Genomic DNA, 8,950 nt, shown 5'->3' with positions numbered 1-8,950 from the left:
TTAGTGCCTAGCATTATTTAAGTAAGTATTTGGATTAAAAAAACAAGGAAAAACAAGTTGGAAAAATGTATTCTTATGGAGAATTATTATCTATGTGTTTTTCCACACTTTAATAAATAAGAATAAAAATGTAAATGTGCAAACTTACTAGTAATTACTATCTACTAAATTTAAATTTATGCAAATCTTTACCCTTTCAGTAAACCATTAATTTTTTTATTTTATATATCAATTTACAATTTTAGTAAACCATTAATTTTTTTATTTTATATATCAATTTACAATTTTTCCAAAAAAAAAAATTGAAACTTAAATGTGAGAAACTAACCTACCCAACGCACTTGTTTCTTAAAATTTGATTCATATAAGAAAATACATCACAAACTAACACTAACACTAATATAACAAGTGGCCAGTAACATATTCTAGACTTTCGAACCAAATACTCTGTACACTAAGAAGTGACCAATAACATAGTCTGGACTTTCAAACCAAATACTCTGTACGTTAGATTACTCGCTGAAACCAGGTCGATCATAGTAAACATACCCATGAGATGATAGACAAAACATATTGGCAATGGCCATGTTAACCAATACTCATACAATTGGGTGATGGTTATCCACTACAGAGTACCAAAAATGATGCTCACATACATCCCAAAACAGGGCTCCTTTGTGAACCTACCCACTGTAACAAAAGATCTAGTATACTTGTTGCAGTGCATAGCCTCTTTTTATCCACAACCAATACATATAATCCACACACGCAAATTAAAACAATATGAAGATGCTTTTCAAATACCTGCAAATAGGCAACCAATGCAGTGACAGAACAATCGTCTTCAAAATGGCATCATTCTTCACTGTCCTGACCTTAGTAACAGCATGATGTAGCAACGGCAAATGATCACTACTGCGCAGGTTCAAAACCTATGAGCATCGCTTCAGTTGAAATCCCAACAGTCCTGAGTAACCAATCCAATCCCAACCTTTACAACGGGTTTTCATCACTCTCCTATGCCGCCACTGGTATCCTGCTCACCACTTTGCGATGAAAATCCTCATCCGACATGTTGATATAACACCGTGAAGGATAGTTCATACCTTTCACTGAAGACTTGTTCATCGCCATTAAGGCCCTGAGAGCATTGAGCCTCGGCTTCAGTCTCTTCTCGGTGCTATACTGCAGAGCTGCCGGGCAACCCAAAATAGCATTGCGAGGAAGCTTCCATTCCTCAACAAGAAACTTGACATTCTGCCGCACTTTATCCTTGGACGACCCCAGTAGCTGAGTAAACCTCTTAACGAGAATCCCGACTTCCTCCTCTGTAAACCCCAATTCTCTCAAATTTTCCAATTTTACCTTAACAGTGTCCTTGTTCAGCTTACTCAATTGAAGAAAAGCGCGAGCAAACGCCTTAGACCCCTTCTCAATGCCCATCCCTTCAACATCTTTAACAAGCCCCACCAATAGTTTTTTAGACAATGCTAAAATCCTAGGGTTCTTTAATATGACAGACGTGGTTGCGCTGTGGTTCGAAATGACTTTTCCGGCAATTTTATTAGAATCTGGGTTCGAAACGACGGATGCTAGATAGGGATCAAGCACCGACTGCAGAAAACAAACCTTCGGTTGCAGCGTACGGTTAACATTTAAATAAAAAACACAAGTGTTTCTATTGAGGGCTTGGTGCAATTTCTGACCAGTGAGGCCGATCCTCTCCAGGAATTCAACCTTGGGCTTGACAATGCCCTCGAAACTGTGCCGTAACAACAAGCGGTGTGAGCAAGTAAATATGGTGTTCTCCTGCAAATGGTGTTGGCCTCGTCGAGAGAGAAACCACATTCGTTGAGATGAAAGCTCGCTACTGGGGTGCTTTCAAAGGAGGGAGGCGATGAAATGGGGATGTTGAGAGTCGAATAAAATGCTGATAATAATTTTGTTGGAGTTTGAACAAGGCGTGAGAAGAAGAGGCTAATGAAGGCCGGAATGGCATGGATGTGCTTCAGAGATTCAGCTATCGGGACGGAGACCGTTCGAACAGATAGCGTTGCGGCCATTATCGACACACAAAACACTTACACAGTGTTCAACCAATTTCAGAATGAGATTTCGATGCTTTACCCTTTATGGAGAGAAGACGTCCTTGCCCAAATTCTATTTTGGGTGGGCTCCAGTTCAAATGTTGCGGTCACATGGATCTGGTCAATACTCGATTTCCGTTGCTTGTGCATTTGGCCTTTTTCAAAAATAGAGAGTGGTGCAAGTCGTTAAATTTACATCAACGACTTCGTTTTATGAATCCAATAAATAACCTTTAGAGGTGTAGACAAGGCGTAAAGGCTAACGCGCATTTGAGATTAGTGTGGTTTATTGGAATTAGGGCTATATCGCACTTGAGATTTACCTATTTGGGGGTTACATCTCATCGATTTTTTTACTAGTAAGGCTAATTATTTGGGTAGGTTATATCTCATCGATTTTTTTACTAGCAAGGTTAATTTTATTTTGGAGTTGTGCAATTTTTTGGAAATTTTTCTGGTGTATTTTTACCATCTAATTTCTTTAAAATTCGTTAGGAATTTATTGAAATCACAAGCTTGATGGGTAAACCCTGCACAATCGAAATTTCCTAGGAATTTTTCAGGGTGCTGAATCTATATATGCACTCCAAAAACTAGTTTAAATAACACGAATCAAGATTTCACCTCAATTTTTTCCATCGGAAAATTCAAAAAGTCACACTAAAAACAACTCCTAATTTTTTTTTCTCAGAATTTAGTTTTTATAGAACTAAATTGTAAGATGTTGGAGTAGTTGGAAAAGAGTCTAGTAGGGTTTGTTGTGAATTATCATAGTATTTGGGATGGAGTAAATATGTTCTTTTTTTATAAATAGTGTTGTGGATTAAGGAGAGAGAATTCACAATTATTCAGAAGGAATTTTGCTACTATTGTGTTACTTTTAAAGGAGGAAATTGACAAAAGGGGGTTTTGATTTTTTTAATAAATGTTGTTAAAAATAACCTTATTACATTTTAGACTAGGAGTGACAAGGAGAGCATGATGATGAAACCACCGACATAATGGATGTCCCTTAATGGTTCAATAACTAAGGTGGAGACTATTTGGAACGATGACATAGAGACCATTCTCCACATACAAAATCCCTACAAACTTTGCACAACCAAAGTCATAATCAACTTCATGACTTAGCCTAATGAGAGCATCTTCAACAATAAGATGCAAACTCAACAATATAGGGATGGCTTGGCCCAAGTTCAACTCACAACTAACATTGGTGGGTGCAATTTGTAGGCATTTTCACTTAGCATAGGGGTTATAATGGTTGTAAGTAAGCTTTATCTTTGGATCCCTCCTTTGTAAACCCTTAAGACTTGTCAATTCCTCTAGATGCGAAAAAAAAGTCACAATCAAAGCCCTTTACAATTTCTAAAGATCAACACTCTTGCACATAATGTTTTCTCTTTCTAATGTAGGATTATGCTTTTTAGTCCATAAATTGAAGGTGATGATGGATCTTAGGCTAAACATATTAATTTGTATGGATCTAACCTAAATCTCAAAGATCAAGTTTCTAAAAGAGCAATAATTGCAAATATGAGTTGAATAAGTGAAAAGATTTAGGTTTGAATTTTGGGATTTGAGGAGGGAAGAAGATGAATCACAAGGATAAAACCAAGAGATTCAAGATCTCATATCTTCTTATATAATGTGAAGAGAAACCATAGCGGCTAAGAGATCACAACCTTTGAAAGAGATTATATGTCCTCATTATAAAAAATAAAGGGCTCCAATCACAGAAAATTTAAAGTGGGGTATTTGTCAATCTAAACTATGATATTGCAAGGAGTGGTAAAATGTATTTAATAAGGTGTTCAAGTTTCTTCTTCGAGTTATATTTATTGTTCACTTACATTCAATCTTCTTCATTTGGTATAAGCATTTGTTAGGTCCCAATAATATTAGTGATCCCCCCATTACTATTGTCGTTGTATCCCTTATTGTTATTATTGTGCCCCTATTGTCCCCATGTTGTTCTTATTGTGCCCCATAGAATCCCTCTATTGTTATTTTTGTGCCTTTATATTATTATTGTTAGGTTGGCTTGGTTATATTGTGACCCCGTAGACTTCTATATATAGAAAGGAGGTTTCGTCATTTGAATCGTCCAAGAATTGTTCATTTGTGTAATGTAAAGGAGGTTGCCCCCTCAAAGAGGCTTATTCCTAAGGTGTTGATCTATCTTTTCTATTTTTTTGTGAGCTAGTTTCATAACATTTGGTATCAGAGCTTTGGATTCTAGGGTTTCGCTGCTCTAAACAAGTCATCGTGGCATTTTCACTATAATTTTTTTTGTGATGTTTCAGAAGCAAAAAAAAAACCCATTTAGAAAGAAATCTTGTTGAAGCTCGGGTCTGAATTTCAGATCTTGTCTTGCTTTATTTTCGGAGATATGATCTGAGGAAGCTAGGGTTTTTGCAAGCTCTAGAATTTCATCTAAAACAGGTCATCGCGGAAGTTCCGCTATAACTTGTTCACTATGAAGTTTCAGAAGCTAAAAAAACCTATTTGAGAAGAAAGCTGTTGAAAATGCAACAAGATGATGGAGCTTAGTGAAAAGAAGTCGCCTTCACTAAGTGGGCCCGTTGGGCAAGTTTTGGTGCAAAGTCTATTTTTAGACATATGGATCATGGTCTATGAGTTGGAGGATACTGTTTATGGATGATTGGTCATGTTGGGAAAAATAGATGGACTTCTATTTTTAGACAACAGTGGAAATACTGCCAAGTCTAAATATAGAACAGTCAAATATTATTAGCCCTTAATACTATTTGGACTATAAACATTATCTTATTCTCTTGGAGCACTTCAGTTTGAGCTACAGATGTGGCACATTCAGCTGACAGAAGGAAATACACATTCCTTATGGGTTACTTGAGCTATTGCATGCAGGACTTCAGTTAGAACTCAACTGATTGAGTTTGGTGGAGTTGATGGAGTTGTGTTCAGTTTGACTTGGTTGAACTAGTTGTATTTAATCTAACTGACAAATAGACTAAGTGATGAGTTGTGTGAATTAGTTATTAATTAATGCACTAATTATTAACTCATAAAGCGACTAAAGAATACATTAGTTAACTCAGTGCATGCACAGTTCAGTGGAGATAGGTGTTAGAGGTTTGTGAAAGGGTTGAGTCTACTATCAGTTGTGACTATAGTTGTGCATGGATTTGCACATGCAGTGATTGAGATTGCTAATGAGGATTGCGCAGTGCTACACAAAGTAATTCGAATTCATTATTGGATTATTCTCATGCAGGATTGCGCAGTGGAGGCAGGTAAACAGTGGAGAAGATTTGAACCTGTGATTGATTCAGATTTGAGCTAGTTTGTGTGTAACAGGTGGAGATAGTACTGAGTACTTGCGAGGAGTATTGTACTATGTATTGTTACATGTTCTCAATCAATATAATATACAGATAGTTGGGGTTTTTAGCTCTATGCTTTCCCCGGGTACATATTGTGTTGATATGTGTGATTGATGTTTCTATGTGCGCATGTGATTGTTTCTGATTTCGCAAAATTGATGATCAATAGTAGAGGAGGTTATGTATTATGCATGCATTCCTCAAATAGTGTATAATCAGGATAATCTTTGTGAATAAGTGTCATATTATTCAAAATTTCTACATGGTATCGGAGCATTATTGATCATCAGATCTATTATTCAGAAAGTGTTTACATCTAATTTCTCGAGGCAGAGTCTGTAATCAAGCCAGGTAGCCTCTGGATTCATCCTTCTTTTGGAAGGTGAGATATCCAGTGAGTTCCCATATAATCAATCTCTGTACGAGAAATACTTTGTTCTCACAATTCTAGATCAGAAGTGGTTGAGTTTTGAGCTGGTGGAATTCGAATTTGCAGCAGTTTTTTCTTGGTGTCAAAGTTGAAATGTCTTTCAACGGTTGCGATTGGAGTATGCCCTTGAGGGCAGCTCGAATTATATTGCATGGAAAGACATGATGGAGGCCGTGTTAGATGACAATGGGTTGAAGGAGTTCGTAGATGTGGATGTCCCAAAGCCTACTAATGCTGCCCACGTTGAGGCTTGGCAAAAGAAGACAACAAAGTGTCGAAGGATTCTGTTGGAGGGCGTGAAGGATCACATTATGTCCAACCTACATGGAAAGGCTTCTCCATACTTAATGTGGAAAGCGTTGACAGATCTATTACAAAGCAAGAGCAACCAAAGGAAGTTGGCGCTCAAGGATAAACTCAGAAACATAAAGTGTGAGAAAGGCGACAGTATACCCAAGTATCTCACGAAGTTCACCCAATGTCGGGATGAGCTGGGAAGTGTGGGGGTGACTGTCGATGATGAGGACTTGGTGAGCTTGGCTCTACTTGGTCTTCCGAAGAGTTGGCATTCCTATCAGGACTCTGTCAATGGTCGGGAGAAACTGCCAGGATGGGAGAGACTTTGGTCGGATCTTGTGCAAGAGGAGAGGCAGAATACCAGGGACAGATCTTCATCAAAGGCACCTAATGAATAAAATTGTGCTTTGGCTACCAAAGCAAAGAAGGGGAAGAACAAGAAAGCTTCTCATTCCGGTGCGAAAGGCAAGAAGCAGGACATGTCCAAGGTGAAGTGCTTTCACTGTCACTAGCATGGACACTATGCCACAAATTGTCCGCAGAAGAAGAAAAATAAGCAAGCTGCTGGATCTGCAGCGGGAGAGGCCTTAGCCTTGCAGTTTGAGCTGGATTTTTCACTGATCTCATGCTTGGTATCAAGTGTGACGGGATCAGTATGGTTCTTGGACAGTGGTGCGCCTTTTCACATGACAGGAGATCGAGATTTGTTTTTTGATTTGGATGAGAAAGAGCTTGGAGTGCACATCGAGATGGGTGATGATGGTAGATACAGTGCGACCAACATCGATACCATTTCCTTTGAGAGGGATTCTGGTAAACCCTTTGTATTGAAGGAAGTGATGCATGTTCCAGGATTGAATAAGAATCTTATCTCTGTGGCGATGTTAGAAGACAAGGGATATGATGTTTTTTTCAGCGAGGGAAAGGCCTTCCTGCGGATTAAGACAACTGGAGAAACCCAGAAGATAGGGGTTCGAGTCAAGAACCTTTATCAGTTGCATGTAGATGGCTGCACAACATTGGCATGCAAGGCAGAAGCAGTGGTGAGCCGGGATGAAGGCGAGCTGTGGCACAGGAGATTGGGCCAACTTCACCATGGATCCTTGAAGATACTGCAACATATTTCTACTGGGCTTCCTAAATGCACTCTTGCGCAGTCAGATCAGTGCAAGGGGTGTACTTTGGGAAAATTTGTGAAAGCCACCTTTCACGAGAAGGATAGTCGCGCCACGATGATCCTTGAGAGATTTCACACAGATGTGTGTGGACCTTTCTCAGTAGCTTCGACAGCAAAGCACATGCATTATGTGATCTTTGTTGATGATTTCTCTAGAAAGTGTTGGATCTTCTTCATGCAGAAGAAGAGCAAGACATACTCAAAGTTCTGTGAGTTCAAAGCACTAGTCGAGAAGGAATCGAGGAAGAAGGTGAAGGCTCTTAGGAGCGACAATGGTGGTGAATTTATCTCTGGTGAGTTCAAGGACTTCTACAACGTAGAAGGGATTCGAAGAGAGCTCATAGCTTCCCATAACCCACAACAGAACAGGGTTGCTGAGCGGAAGAACAGAATGATCATGGGTGCTATACGGGCGATGTTGCATGATTAGGGCCTACCCCTTCACTTGTGGGAAAAGGCATAAAATACTATAGTATATATGCAAAACCGTTGTCCTCACAAGGTACTTGGAATGAGTACACCCAAGGAGGCTTATTCTGGTAAGAGGCCTGATATTTCCCATTTGAGGATTTTTGGTTCTCATGTTTACATGCATGTGACGAAGGATGCCAGGAAGAAATTGGAGCCGACCGCAGAGGTTGGGATATTTGTGGGGTAAATGATACGCCCCATAACTATTGTGTATATGTGCCAGACAGTCGCAAGACTGTTGTGTGACGGGATATAAAATTTTAGGAGGAGAAAGCCATGAAGTGTTCGCTTGAGAGGGAGCCACACTTGCATGTAGATGAGGAGCTATTAGCTCCTAAGGATGAGCTTCAGGACGTGCATCAGCCACAAGATGAAGTTCATGGAGTGGAAGAGACCACTCATGCAACTCCAACCATCAGAGGGAGAAAGCGCACTACAAAAGTTGAGCGACTGGCTCGAGATGCAAATAAGGTTGTAGGACCACCTACAATGCAGCACAAACAGAGACAGTCACTTGATCGGTACACTGGATACATGGCTCTTGTGAGAAAATGTGTCGTGACTGAGCCATCCTCTTTCGAGGAAGTTGTGGAGGAACCCGCATGGGTAGATGCCATGGTGGAAGAGTATGATTCGATTGTCAGAAACAATGCATGGGATATTGTCCCAAGACCGGAAGGGAAATCAATGGTGGGTTCGAGATGGATCTACAAGGTGAAGCAGGCAGCTGATGGGAGTGTGGAGAAGTACAAGGCAAGATTTGTTGCCCGAGGCTTCTCACAATAGAGGGGGTCAATTATGAGGAGATCTTTGCACCTGTCGCAAGGGATTCTTCCATACAGACGATTCTTGCTCTCTCAGCGCAGATGGGATGGCACATTCATCAGATGGATGTGAAGACTGCATTCCTCAACGGAGTCATTGAGGAGGAAGTGTACATAGAAAACCCGAAGGTTTCGAGATCTTCAGCAGTGAGTCGCATGTTTGCAGGCTCAAGAGAGCGCTGTATGGGTTGAAACAAGCACCTCGTGCTTGGTATACATGGATAGACAGTTATTTCACCAGACTTGGATTCTCCAAGAGTGAGGCGGATCCTAACCTATACCAGATTGTGGTGGAG

General features: G+C 39.9%; 1 pseudogene; it reads right to left on the bottom strand.

Annotated features, from left to right (window-relative positions):
* Positions 1-573: 573 nt before the first annotated feature.
* Positions 574-2,242, bottom strand: LOC149194490 (uncharacterized; annotated as a pseudogene).
* Positions 2,243-8,950: the final 6,708 nt, after the last annotated feature.

The sequence above is a fragment of the Pinus tabuliformis genome, chromosome 2_2 (assembly GCF_031772625.1).
Source record: "Pinus tabuliformis cultivar Carrire ecotype Pingquan chromosome 2_2, CPIR1, whole genome shotgun sequence".
NCBI classification, from domain to species: Eukaryota; Viridiplantae; Streptophyta; class Pinopsida; order Pinales; family Pinaceae; genus Pinus; species Pinus tabuliformis.
Note: the sequence above shows the minus strand (reverse complement) of the source record. Positions and strands in the feature narration are given on the sequence as shown.